Consider the following 7,346-nt stretch of genomic DNA (forward strand, 5'->3'; position numbering starts at 1 on the left):
CAACACACAAAATGCTGGAGGAATTCAGCAGGTCAGACAACATCAACGGTGGGAAATAAACAGTCGACATTTCAGGCTGAGATCCTTCATCAGGACTGCAAAGGGAGGGGGCAGAACATAAAACGCACCCATGCACCTTCCTCCTCACCTGATCCCACTTATCACTCCCTCACCTGATCCCACCTATCCCCCTTTCACCTGGACCACCTATCCCTTCTCATCTGGATGCACCCATCACCCCCTCACTTGGTCCCATCTATCACCCCTTCACCTGGACCCACCTATCACCCCCTCACCTGGGCCCACCTATTACCCCCTCACCTGGAACAACCTATCACTCCTGCATCTGGGCCCACCTATTACTCTCAGCTGGGCCCACCTATCACCCCCTCACCTGGAACAACCTATTCCCTCTTCACCTAGCCCCACCTACCCCTCCTTACCCAGACCCACCTATCCACTCTCACCTGGATGCACCTATCACCCCTCACGTGGGCGCACCAATCACTCCCCTACCTGGTCCCATCTACCCTTGCTTCCTTTGAACCCATCTAAGGACACCTTATCTAAGAAAGTGTGTGCTGGCATTGGAGAGAGTCCAGAGGAGACCCCAGGAATGAAAGAGTTAACATTATGAGGAGCATTTTATAGCTCTGGGCCTGTACTCACTGGAGTTTTGAAGACTGCAGGGGTGGGGGCAGGGGGTATCTCATTGAAACCTATTGAATATTGAAAGACCCTGATAGAGTGGATGTAGAGAGGATGTTTCCTATGGTGAAGGAGTCTAGGACCAGAAGGCACAGCCTCAGAATAGAGCGGTGTCCATTTAGGTGGGTAGGAATTTCTTTAGCCAGAGGGTGGTGAATCTGTGGTATTCATAACCACACATGGCTGTGGAGAGCAAATCATTGGGGATATTTGAAGTGGAGGATAATATGTTCTTGAATAGGCTGAAAGGATAATAAATCAGCCTAATTCTGCTTCTACGTCTTATGGTCTCTATGGTCTGATCCCCCTCTATCACCTATCACCTGCTAACTCTTCCCCACCCCTTCCCCTCTTCCTTTGCAGTCCTGATGAAGGATTTGGCCTGAAACGTCGACTGTCCGTCTCCCTCAGCAGGGTGCCTAACCTGCTAAGTCTCTCCACCTGCCATCTCCCAGGGAGCTGTGTGACACAATGCAAGCAGGTCCGACCGGTCGGTTCGCAGCAAGGCAAGAGGCATGTTATTGCCGAGGGGTGGTTGGAGATGAAGGATGGGGAGGTGGCGCCTCAGTAGTACAGGGTGTTGGTGAGGCCGCACCTGGAACACGGCACTCAATTCTGGTCCCCTGACCTCAGAGAGGGACCTGAGGTGTTGGAGGCACTCCATAGGAGATTCACTGGGATAAACCCCAGGAAGATGGGGGTGGGGGTTGTCCCACCAGGAGAGACTGGACTGTTGAGGAGAAAGAAGGGTGACCTTTTTCAAACATCCCAGATCCTGAGTTGAGACAAGTGAAGGGGTTGACCTTATTAGGGAAGCTGTTCATGGTCATACAGGGTGTTGGGAAGGCTGCAGCTAAAACATAGTGCATGGTTCTGGTCCATAAGGCCATAAGACAGAGAAGTAGAATTCAGTCATTTAGCCCATTGTGTCTACTCCACCATTCCATCATGGCTGATTTATTTTTCCCTGTCAACTCAGTTTTTCTCCCTTCTCCATGTAAACTTTGATGCCCTGACTAATCAAGAACCTATTAACCTCCACTTTAAATATACCCAATGACTTGGCCTCCACAACCATCTATGGCAACAAATTCCTCATCATCTCTGTTCTAAAGGGACATCTTTCTAATTCTGAGGCTGTATCTTCTGGTCCTAGACTCCCCCCTCCTCCACTACTGGAAATATCCTCTCCACTCTATCTAGGCCTTTCAATATTTGATACATTTCAGTAAGATCCTCCCTCATTCTTCTAAACTCCAGCGAGTATATGCAATTCCTGGGATCAGAGGTTGTCCCACCAGGAGGGGCTGGACAGTTTGTGTCTGTATCCCGTAGAGTTTAGGATAACCCTGAGGGAATATGAGAGGAGAGATGTGGAGATATGGGAGAGCCTCGTGTGAGGGGACACAGTTGTAAGGATGGAGAGGGAGGTCAGTTAATAGCGAGGTGTGTAAGGACATTTATCTCTCTGAGGGAGGGGTATCTCTGGAATTCTTGTGGGGGTGGAGCCAGAACATTGAATGTGTTGGGGGTGGAGGTGGATGAATATTGGGAAGGTCGAGGGATTGAGCACTGTGGGTAACTGAGGCAGAAGAGGGCAGGAGGGGTAGGAGGGGCAGCTGGGATCAGACCTGAGGTGGGGCCATGTCCTGTGTTTGTGTGGAGAGTGGCTGTGTCACACCTGCGCAAGAGACCTCCCTGTGCTCCAGGGAGTCCCTGGGATTTGGCAGGGAGCTCTCACCCACCCTGCGTCACCCTGTCTCCCACTTGCCTGTCATAGGTGAGGCAGGGGAGGAAGAAACAGGGTGGAGAGAGAGGGGGAGAGAGAGGGGAGAATGAGGGGGAGAGGGAGGGGAAGTGGAGGAGAGAGGGAGACGGAGGAGAGGGAGAGAGTTAGAGAGAGAGGGTGGACAGAGGGGGAGAGAGGGTAGAGTGAGGGGGGAGAGTGAGAGGGAGGGAAAGGGACAGGAGTGAGGGGAAGGAGAGGAGGGGAGTGGGTGTGTGAGATAGGAGAGAGGGGAGTGAGAGGGTATGAGGGATAGTAAGTGGAGAGAGAGGAGTGAGAGGGCATACATGGGGAGAGAGATGGGAAGAGTGAGAAGGGAGATTGGGAGAGTGAAGGGTGAGAGAGGGGAAGGGGTAGAGAGAGGGGTTATTGAGGGGGAGAGCAGGGGCAACAGTTAAAGAGGGAAGGAGGGATGCAGAGAGGTTAGAGGCAGGACAGACAGAGTGTGTGTCAGGGAGAGCGAGGGAGGTAGGGAGGGATGGGAGGTGGTGAGGCGGGATGAGGGGAGAGAACACAGCCCTCTCTGGCAGCAGGAATCTCCTGAGCTGTTTCTATTCCATTCCTCGTCCTGCAGTTGATCTGATTAACCCCCCAACTGCCAGTCCACATGCTGGCTGACAGTTCTCCACAGTCCCTCCGCTCCTCTCTCTCTCCTTCCCTACCTCTCCCCTTTCTCTTTCCCTCTCCATCTTTCTCTCCCCCCTCTCTCCAACTCCCCCTCTATCCCCCCCTCTGCCCCACTCACTTGCCCATCCACTCCTTACCCCCTTCTCTCGCTCTCTCTCTCTCTCCCTGTTGATCTGCTGATACTGATTCTATTCTACAAGACATAGTATACTATCTGGCAATGTGTGTGTGTGTGTGTGTGTGTGTGTGTGTGTGTGTGTGTGTGTGTGTGTGTGTGTGCACGTGTGTGCACGTGTGTGTGTGTGTGTGTGTGTGTGTGTGTGTGTCTGTGTGCATGTGTTTCTGTCTGTCTGTGTCTGTGTACTCAGCCTGTCTGGGCTCGCTCTCAATTTCAACAAGTTCTCTCCTCGCCCGACACAGATCACAAACACACCCAACAGGTAACTTATGGAGAGAGAGTGGGGCAGTGAAGAGGGAAAAAGGGGGGGGTGGATGTGTGAGGAAGTAGGGGAAGAGTAGAAGAGAGGAATGAGGAGATTGATTGAGAGAGCAAGGGACAGAGAGAGAGAGATGAAGAAAATCAGACAGAGATGGAGGGAAGGACAGAGAGAGAGAGAGATTCTTGCAAAGTGAGAATGTGTTGGGGTGATGGACTGAGAGGCAGAAAAAGAGTGAGAGAGAGACTGAGGGAGAAAGAGGCTAACAAATGACAGAGAAGGGAAATAGAGGGAGAAAGAGACGGGGAGAAAGAGAAAGAGAGGGGGAGAAAGTGAGTGACAAATGGCAGTGTGAGAGAGAGAAAGAGAGAGTGAGAAAGAGAGAGAGAAAGAGAAAATGGCAAATGACAGAGAGAAAGAAAGAGAGGGGGGAAATAGAGAGTGACAAATGACAGAGAGAGAGCTGGGGCAAGAAAGACAGTGGCAAATGACAGGGAGAGAGGGAGAAAGAGAAAGTGGCAAATGAAAGAGAGAGAAAAAAGAGTGACAAATGACACAGAGGGAAAGGACAGAGAGGGAGAGAAAGAGAGTGGCAAATGACAGAGAGGGAGAGATAGAGAGTGGCAAGTGACGGAGAGAGATAGGGAGAGTGACAAATGACAGGGAGAGAGGGAGAAAGAGAAAGTGGCAAATGAAAGAGAGAAAAAAGAGTGACAAATGACACAGAGCAAAAGAAGGAGAGAGGAAGAGAGAGTGGCAAGTGACAGAGAGAAAGAGAGGGTGAGAAATGACAGAGAGAGAGAAATGACAGAGAGAGAGAAAGAGTGAGAAATGACAGAGAGAGAGAGAGAGAGAGAGAGAGAGAGAGATTGTGTGACCGGCAGTGAGAGAGACAGACAGAGGGACAGAGACAGAGTGAGACAGAGAGAGAGACAGAGAGAGAGTTTGAAAGCACATAGCACAAGGGAGAGAACTGAAGAGAAGGGGAGAGGCAGGCACAGGGACGGAGGGAGAGACGGGGAAGGCGAGGAGAGGGACGGAGGGAGAGACAGGGAGGGGATGAACTCACCTTTGCTCTGGCGGAGGGTGTTAGAGTGTGGGTGAGCTGTGTATTCTGGATTCCTCTCTCCGGGACAGACCGCCTAGGCTGGTGGGCTCCATGAGACTCTCGCAGGCTGCCACATCATGTGATACAGAGGCAAACATGATTCACATACTTCACTGAAACCACAAAATGACTAGAGGGAGAGAGAAAAAAAGAAAATTATTTCACAGAGTGAATGAGAGCTGGTAAGTTTAACCCCCTCCCTGCCCAGAGCCAGTAGGAACTGGAACAGAACTGTTTCAGGAACAGGACAACTAGTCCAGAAGTGGATCAGAACTAGTCTAGGAGTTGCACAGAACTAGTCCAGGAATGGGACAGAACCATTCCAGGACAGAAGCTGAGGGGAGGGAGGGAGGAGAGGTAGAATGGAGATGAAGAGAAAAAAGGAGGGAGATGGGATAGAGAGAGGGAAGGTGGGAGATTGATAGCAAGACAGCAAGGATCAGCGGTCCCTGGAGAGGGTCCAGAGGAGGTTCACCAGACCGATCCTGGGAATGAAAGGCTTGCCGTATCAGGAACGTTTGATGTCTCTGGGACTGTGCTCGATGGAGTTCAGAAGGATGAGGGAGGTTGGGAAATCTCATTGAAACCTCTCGAATACTGGAGAGAGCGAACGTGAAGAAGTCGGCTCCATTAGTGAGAGAGTCCAGGATCCGAGGGCACAGACTCAGTATGAAGGGCCATTCTTTTGGAACTAGAATGAGGAGTATTTCTTCAGCCAGTGGCTTATGAATCCCTCTCCTTTCCCCCTTCTCCTCTCCCTCCCTCTCCTCCGCCTTCCCCTCCTGTCCCCTTCCCTTACCTTCCCCCTCCCTCTCCTTACCCCTCCCTCTCCTTCACCTCCTCTCTCTCCTCTCCCTTTCCTTCTCCTTCCCTCCTCCATCTCCAAGTGCTTCTGAAATGACACAATTGTACCTGCCTCAACCACTTCCTCTGGCAGATCATTCCATAGACTCACCACTCTCTGCGTGAAAAAAAACTACCCCTCAGGTCCCTTTTAAATCTTTCCCCTCTCATCTTAAACCTACGGCTCTGAGTTTTGTACTCCCTTACCCTGGGGAGAAGACTGTTACTGTCCACCTTCTCTTTGCTCCTCACATTTTTAACCGTTTCTATAATGTCACCCCTATTCTCCTACATTCCACAGAATAAAGACCGAGCCTGAACAATGTCTCCCTATAACTCAGACCCTCTCGACCCGCTGAACAACCTCTCCCTATAACTCAGACCCTCTCGACCCTCTGAACAACCTCTCCCTATAACTCAGACCTTCTGGGGTGACTCTCCTCTCGCCCTTTCCAGTTTACCCACATCTTTGCTACGACAGGGTGACCAGAAACTGTACACAGTACTCCCAGTGTGGTCCCTCCATCGACTTGTACAACTGCAACATAATGTGCCAACTCCTGACTATTGAAGGCTAGCGTGCCAGACAGTTTCACCCCCCTGTCTACCTGTGACACCACTCCACTCTCAACGAATGATACACTCGTACTCCTCGGTCCCTCTGTTCCATCACACTCCCGAGTGTCCCACCATTCATCGTACAAGTCCTGTGCTGGGTTCACGTTCCAAGATGCTTCATCTCACATTTACCTGTATTGAAATCCATTTGTCACTCCTTGGCCCACTTCCCTAACTGATTAACTGATCAAGACCATCACCCCCCAGCCCCGTAATCTATGATAACCTTCTTCATTATCAACAAGCGCACCCAGTTTCTTGTCATCCACAGCACTGGATAAAGGTGTTGGCTGAACAAAAGAGCTGGAGCTGGTCATTGACTAAAGCAAGGGGTGGGGGGGGGGGGAGCACACATGCTTCTGTGTACACCAGTGGTCCTGAGGTCAAGAGGGTTGAAGGCTTCAAGTTCCGAGGAGTGTACATCGTCAATAGCCTGTCCTAGTCAATTTGAAGTCAGGGCCAAGAAAACTCACCAGTGCTTCTACTTCCTCAGGAGGCTTAAGAAATTCGGCATGTCCCCATTGATCCTCACCAATTATTACAGATGCACCACAGAAAACGTTCTATCTGGATATAACACGGCTTGGTATGACATCTGCCCTGCCTGTGACCACAAGAAACTGCAAAGTTGTGGACACAGCTCAGCACATCACAGAAACCAGTCTCTCCTCCATGAACTCTGTCTACACTTCTCACTGCTCAATGAAGTAGTGAAGATAATCAAAGACCCCACCCACCCCGACATTCTCTTTTCTCCCTCTCCCGTTGGGCAGAAGATACAAAAGCCTGAAAGTACATACCACCAGGCTCTAGGACAGATTCTCTCTTGTTATCAGACTCTGGAACGGTTCCCTAGTACAAATAGATGGACTCCTAACCTCACAATCTACCTCATTATGATCTCTCACCTTATTGTCTACCTGCATTGTACTTTCTCTGTAGCTGTTACACTTTATTCTGCATTCTGTTATTGTTTTACCTTGTTCTATCTCGATGCACTGTGTAATGATCTGATCTGTATGAACAGTGTGGAAGACAAGCTTTTTACTGTAACTCCGTACATGTGACAATAATAAACCAATTCCAATTCCAAAATTTAATTTGCTTATTTATTTTTGGTTGTTGTCATTTAACCATTTCTTCTTGCAGTTTGCGTTATGGTCTTTGCACCATTCTGTTGTCTTGTGTTCATCACCATGCTACAACGACAAAGTGGAGA

This window comes from Mobula birostris, chromosome X (genome assembly GCF_030028105.1).
Source record: "Mobula birostris isolate sMobBir1 chromosome X, sMobBir1.hap1, whole genome shotgun sequence".
Classification (NCBI taxonomy): Eukaryota; Metazoa; Chordata; class Chondrichthyes; order Myliobatiformes; family Myliobatidae; genus Mobula; species Mobula birostris.